This window comes from Castanea sativa, chromosome 1 (assembly GCF_040712315.1).
Source record: "Castanea sativa cultivar Marrone di Chiusa Pesio chromosome 1, ASM4071231v1".
Classification (NCBI taxonomy): Eukaryota; Viridiplantae; Streptophyta; class Magnoliopsida; order Fagales; family Fagaceae; genus Castanea; species Castanea sativa.
Window position 1 is genome coordinate 29,084,565 of NC_134013.1, and position 7,267 is coordinate 29,091,831.

Consider the following 7,267-nt stretch of genomic DNA (forward strand, 5'->3'; position numbering starts at 1 on the left):
CTTTTATCACGGTTTGCTTTGGAAAAGAATTCATTACTTAAAGCAACCATATCAATTTGAAAAGCAGGGGTTTCAACATCCATATCCATCAAATTTATCACACGCAGATGTTTAAAAGGAGGAGGAGTTTCAATAGGTGAAAAATCAAATCCAGAAGGAGCCTCAGATTTTATTGAACAAAGACTTGCAATTCCATAATGGAATCTATAGTGAATTACCAGATTCCATTAAATTCATTCTAGACAACCTTCAAGCTGCCCATTCTTCAAACCACCACAAACTATTCAACAAAATCATGAGAGCACTTGAAATTCACCTTGTTAACCTTACTACCCAAATTGTTGACCCTACTACTGAAAATGCAGCCTTTGCCGACCAACTTTTTAATTGCCTTGTTTATGCTCAAAACCATCATGATGAATCAAACCTGATTAGTCAACTCTTTGGCAAAGAGGAAATCCATTTAATGGATAGAAAGACTATAATGGGTAATGATTTTGCTAGATTGAGTCAAAAAAACCAATCTTTGCTTAAAAGTGCTGTTGCCAACTTGCCTCCAGAAGTACAAACTTGTATTTTTGAAAGCAAGGCTATGACTAAAGATCTTGATCTTTGGTTAAAACATTTCAAAACCCTTGTCTCAATTGCCCCTACCATTGTTGAAGCAGATGGCCCTAACACTACCTGAAAAAGAAATGGGGAAAATACTTTGGGAGGAGTCTCAGAGTACATGAAAAAACCCATCCTTTCCCAAACCTTTTGATTAATTATGAAGATGGTTCTGATAATGATCCCTTCTGGCTTTCTCAAATGTTTGATTTTGGGTTTGTTAGACTCATCAAATTAACGAGTCATGATCAAATTAACCAGTTTCCTGATATTATCCAAAAGGTTGTTGCAGATGTTGCAGTAACCCCTTATGTTTCCATCCGATTTCGGAGTACTTTGCCCAAATGGGAAAAGAATAATTGGATGAATGTTCAACCTTCTAAGCATCTTGTTTTAATTAATGGATATACTCACCAAGGCCAATGGTATGAAGGAAATGCTTATGTTTCACATAGGCATCCCTATGCTCTTGCTGAATGTTGGAGCAGTTACTTTAATAATCGAATTCTTGATGTCTCTGAAGAATTATGGAAAGACTACCATTTCTTTGGTTGTACAGACAAAATTTCTATTTTTGTTAACAAACCTTTTGCCTCTGCGGTCCGACACTTACAATGGACAGAACATGATGACCCAAGAATATTTCTCACAAGAGATCCTGTTTATGAACCATTAATATATTGTGGTTTCTGTAACCAATATTCAACTTATCATGAACATGAATGCAATGATGATCCACCATGGGATCCTTGTCCCGAATGGGAACCTGATGAAGGATACTCTACTTAATTCACTTCTGGCCGACACAATGGCTTCCGATGTTACAATTTTCACTCGTTACTATGTTGATTCCTTATTGACAAATCATTTTGGCACCACCACTACGCTGCAGCTTTCCTTATTGTTGACTTTCCAAGATGAGGATTTTTCCCAAAGATAAAAGCTATTTTCCTGCTACTTGCTGATATTTTGGGCACAACATGCCAAACTGCTTTCGGTCTCAAAAGCCGACTTGATTAGATCAAGATATCTCACTGATACACAAAGCTTGTAATTAGGAACCAGGACTAGCTTTCAAGCCTTGTACTTTTTACCCAACATGTTGATCACTGTAATCTTGTTGCAACTACTACTGTAAGTATTTTGATGTATATTCAATAAACACTTCTGTTTTCAATACTTTGAATTATTTTGATATAACAACTGCTTGGCTGGTTCTACCGCCTTACTTTCAATTATAATTTACTTTGAATTATTCCATATATCTGTTATCTGTTGTGCTTCCGCCTTCTGCGCTGTTAAACCTGTTTTTGATGAACTTGATCTTACTAAAATTGCACAATATACTGATGGAACTGTTAAAATATTTTTTGATGATACCAAATGTTTTCCTACTCACAAACCTTTAAGAATCAATGAAGGAAGAAAGTCCTTTGTTGGATCTGAAAGTGTTGTTAAAAGAAATGCTGATATTGACGAATTTTTGAAAAAGAATTTTGAACCACTTGATTTAAAGCTAAAAGGAGTTGCTAGCAACAATTCCCAGGTTAGCAATACTTATTATTCAACTAAACCTGAATTTCTCCGAAAATATGATCAAGAAGAAGAAGAAGATGCAAAATCTGAGGCTCCTTCTGGATCTGATTTTCCACCTATTGAAACTCCTCCTCCTTTCAAACACCTGCGTGTGGTAAATTTGATGGATATGGATGTTGAAACCCCTGCTTTTCAAATTGATATGGCTGCTTTGAGTAATGAATTCTTTTCTAAAGCAAACCGTGATAAAAGAAAGTATTACCCAAGTACTTTTGCTCAGTCTGAAAAAGACAGAATCAAAAGGAAATGGAGAGAAAAAATGAATTTGTTAAAACAACATATTTTGTTTTTTGACTATCTTGAGAATTATTATGTTTCAAGAAATGAGGTTCATACCAATTACTTGAACGTAATAAAAAAATCTGCTTTTGTTAAACATGATAAAACTGTTGTTAAATCCAGTCATCCACCCCTTGAAACTGTTTTGATTACTTGCAAAAATGATAAAGAAAACACTGAATTTAACAACAGTTTTATCATGTTTAACAATAGTTACAGAAAGATTGAAGACCCTAATTTACAGAAAGATTACCTTGACAAGTTTTTAAAAATTTAACAAAAGAAGATAAGGTTAAAAGACCTAATTCTACAATAAGTTTTGAAGAAACTCTGAAAAGATTTAATAAAAATAAATCAAAAGAGGTAACTGTTAATGATCTTCAACATGAAATAAAAACTGTTAAACAAGAAATAATTCAATTAAAAAATGATGTTAAAACTATTAAACATGATAATGACCATCTTAAACAAGAATTGTTAATTCTAAAGATTGATAAAACTATGGATAAACACCAATCTGATGATGATGAGCAAAATGATGGAGATGAATCCGATCAACAAGCTTCTCCTTCTGGTAATGATCGTTCCTTGATTAATTTGATTGATAACCAATTGTCTCTTGTTAAACATATGCTGCCCAAATGGTACACTAAAGTCAAAATTGTCGTTGCTCATAATTATGCTTTTGATGTTATTGCTATGATTGACTTTGGTGCTGATGTTAATTGTATTCAAAAAGGACTGATTCCTTCTAAATATTTTGAAAAATCTACTGAAATATTAGTTTCTGCTAATGGAACTAAAATGAAAATCAAGTATGAATTAAACAATGCTCATGTTTGCCAGGATAGTGTTTGCTTTAAGATCCCCTCTGTACTTGTTGAAAAAATGACTGATAAAGTGATTCTTGGTTTGCCCTTTATTAATTCTTTGTATCATTTTCTTACTGAAGATGATGGAATTACTACTGATCCTTTTGGACAGAAAGTAAAATTCAAATTTTGTTCAAAGTGTGAAACTCATAATGTTAATAAACATCTTAGCTTCATTAAACAAAAGGATAGATCTAAGAAGACTGGTGGACAACTCTCTGCTCATTTGTTGCCAACAATAATTGCCAATTGTCACAGTGTCCCGATAAATGATAGCTACCCTCACAATATTGATATCTCTCTTGTTGACTACTTGCATGATGACAAAAACTCTAGTGAAAAGCATATCTTCACCAAAGAATGTCCTACGGATGCTAAAACTCAAAAAAACATTCTTTGTATTAGGCTTTTGACCAAGTCTTTGCTTTGGTCCAAATTTGTCCATAGCATGCTCTCCTTTTACTCCAATATTCTCCAAAATAATCATTGTCATCCTAACACTCATTGTTCGGCACAACTAATATATATTACTATTGACCTTTGGCTTTTGAAACATACTTTTCAAAAGAATTTTATTGATACTATTTACTCTCACTTTTCCAAAAATTATTCTATCATACTATTAACTATGGTCAACTGGCTTTACATCCTCTCCCTTACTTGGCAGGACAAAGTAAGATTTAATACTACCACTACTAAGTGAAATATTATGACTTCTTCGGCAGAGAAGAGGGACAAGGGGAAAGCACCTGCACAGGACTTTCCTCAAGACGAAAGGTTCCCAGCGGGACACTCTTTTGTAATGTATGAAGGCGCATCTTCTGGAGTAAAATCCAGTAATGCAACATCCCTTCAGGAATTTGTCTCGGCAGAGGTGACATATTCCAGTGGTGATATCATATTAACCTTACAAAAAGTATTGAACAAAGACTTGCAATTCCATAATGGAGTCTATAGTGAATTACCAGATTCCATTAAATTCATTTTGGACAACCTTCAAGCTGCCCATTCTTCAAACCACCACAAACTATTCAACAAAACCATGAGAGCACTTGAAATTCACCTTGTTAACCTTACTACCCAAATTGTTGACCCTACTACTGAAAGTGTAGCCTTTGCCGACCAACTTTTTAATTACCTTGTTTACGTTCAAAACCACCATGATGAATCAAACCTGATTAGTCAACTCTTTGGCAAAGAGGAAATCCATTCAATGGATAGAAAGACTATAATGGGTACTGATTTTGCTAGATTGAGTCTAAAAACCCAATCTTTGCTTAAAAGTGCTGTTGCCAACTTGCCTCCAGAAGTACAATCTTGTATTTTTGAAAACAAGGCTATGACTAAAGATCTTGATCTTTGGTTAAAACATTTCAAAATTCTTGTTTCAATTGCTCCTACCATTGTTGAACCTGATGGCCGCAATAAAGGCTACATAAAAAAGAAATGGGGAAAATACTTTGGGAGCAGTCTCAGAGTACATGAAAAAACCCATCATTTCCCTGGCCTTTTGATTAATTATAAAGATGGTTCTGATAATGATCCCTTCTGGCTTTCTCAAATGTTTGAATTTGGGTTTGTCAGACTCATCAAATTAACGAGTCATGATCAAATTAACCAGTTTCCTGAAATAATCCAAAAGGCTGTTGCAGATGTTGCAGTAACCCCTTATGTTTCCATCCGATGTTGGAGTACTTTGCCCAAATGGGAAAAGAATAATTGGATGAATGTTAAACCTTCCAAGCATCTTGTTTTAATCAATGGATATACTCACCAAGGCCAATGGTATGAAGGAAATGCTTATGTTTCACATAGGCATCCCTATGCTCTTCCTGAATGTTGGATCAGTTACTTTAATAATCGAATTCTTGATGTCTCTGAAGAATTATGGAAAGACTACAATTTCTTTGGTTGTACAGACAGAATTTCTGTTTTTGTTAACAAACCTTTTGCTTCTGCGGTCCGACACTTACAATGGACAGAACATGATGACCCAAGAATATTTCTCACAAGAGATCCTGTTTACAAACCATTAATGTTTTGTGGTTTCTGTAACCTATATTCAACTTATCATGAACATGAATGCAATGATGATCCACCATGGGATCCTTGTCCTGAATGGGAACCTGATAAAGGATACTCTACTTAATCCACTTCTGGCCGACACAATGGCTTTTTACATTATTCACTCGTCACTATGCTGATTCCTTGTTGACAAATCATTTTGGCACCACCACTATGCTGCAGCTTTCCTCTATTGTTGACTTTCCAAGATGAGGATTTTTCCCAAAGATAAAAGCTATTTTCCTGCTACTTGCTGATATTTTGCTCCTAATGCCCCTCACGGGTCCTGATATAAATAGTAAAATGTCAATATTCACTGTGTACTATTTACTCCTTTATTCACTTATATAAGGGGGGTTGTCCCTTATTGTTAAACTCGGAATCTTTTCTAAAATTTCCCTTAGAACTCTCTCTAGGACTTCCTTAGATCAAGATATCTCACTGATTACACAAAACTTGTAACTAGGAACCAGGACTAGCTTTCAAGCCTTGTACTGTTTACCCAACCTGTTGATCACTGTAATCTTGTTGCTACTACTACTACTGTAAGTATTTTGATGTATATTCAATAAACACTGCTGTTTTCAATACCTTGAATTATTTTGATATACAACTGCTTGGCTGTTTCTACCGCCTTACTTTCAATTATCATTTACTTTGAATTATTCCATATATCTGTTATCTGTTGTGCTTCCGCCTTCTGCGCTGTCGTCTTTCCCCCTTTATGGTATATATATATATATATAATGTTACTAATGTGATTCCAATTACATTATTGTCATTTCAATTTGTATGCTCTTTACGGTGAAATGGACTGTTTTGGTATTTTCCTAAACAATTCTTCTACAATTATATAGTTTATCACAACTTACTATGTCTTAACTTGTTATTAGATTACTTATATGTGAATCCAACTTTGATAGTTTGCGAAAAATAATACAAATTATGCAATCACCACCTGAGATAAGATACCCAATACATATATTCTTCCAATCCCCCCTTAAAAAGGAGCTGCTCAAAAAGGAAAAGGAAAAAAAAAATGACAAAATTTCGCTACAAAATTAGTTGTTTAGTTATAGCCTAAGGTAACAACCTTATTCAATATTTTTTTATTGGAGATGAATTTTGACAAATCCACCATTAGATCACATTTTCTTCTTATATTCTTCATACTTGTAAAATTTCTAGAAAATTAAAGATCAATAACTATGTCATCAATAAATTGTTTAAGTTGCAAGTTTTTGTAGTTTAAAATTATGCATAAAATATGAACTTATAGATCATATAGTAAATAAAATTCAATTGACACAAAATTTGACATGTGTATTAAGAGCGTAAAGAACATGCAATTCAACGGTTAGATTTCCAAAATATGTAGATTTCCAATTTTGTATCTAAATTACAATTCTAATATTGTAATAACCATGAATGGTAAATACCCAGTTGATGTTTATATAGTATACAGTCCCTCACTTGGTTTATTTCTGCCATGGTTCCCATAGTTACCTATAATTAATTAAATTCTGATCTTCTTCACAAAGGTGTCGTGGTGTAGTTGGTTATCACGTCAGTCTAACACACTGAAGGTCTCCGGTTCGAACCCGGGCGACGCCATTTTCCTTTACCGATAATTTTTTCCCCCTAGACTTACTGAGCTGGGCTTTTCTGTGACTGACTGGCCCATCACAAATTTTCAAAAGGCGTTTAAAACCTTCATAAACCAACCCAAATCAACTAGGCTCTCTAAAATTTTTAATCACCAGTGTGATGACCAGCCCAACCAACATCAATTCCAAAAATTTTCTTAATAATTTTAAGAAAATTTTTCCTTCACAATAAAAGAGAGT

General features: G+C 34.1%; 1 non-coding gene across 1 annotated transcript; it reads left to right on the plus strand.

Moving 5' to 3' along the window:
- The first annotated feature begins 6,960 nt into the window (after positions 1 to 6,960).
- Positions 6,961 to 7,034, plus strand: TRNAV-AAC (transfer RNA valine (anticodon AAC)). The gene has a single exon. It is a non-coding gene; the product is annotated as a tRNA-Val (tRNA).
- Positions 7,035 to 7,267: the final 233 nt, after the last annotated feature.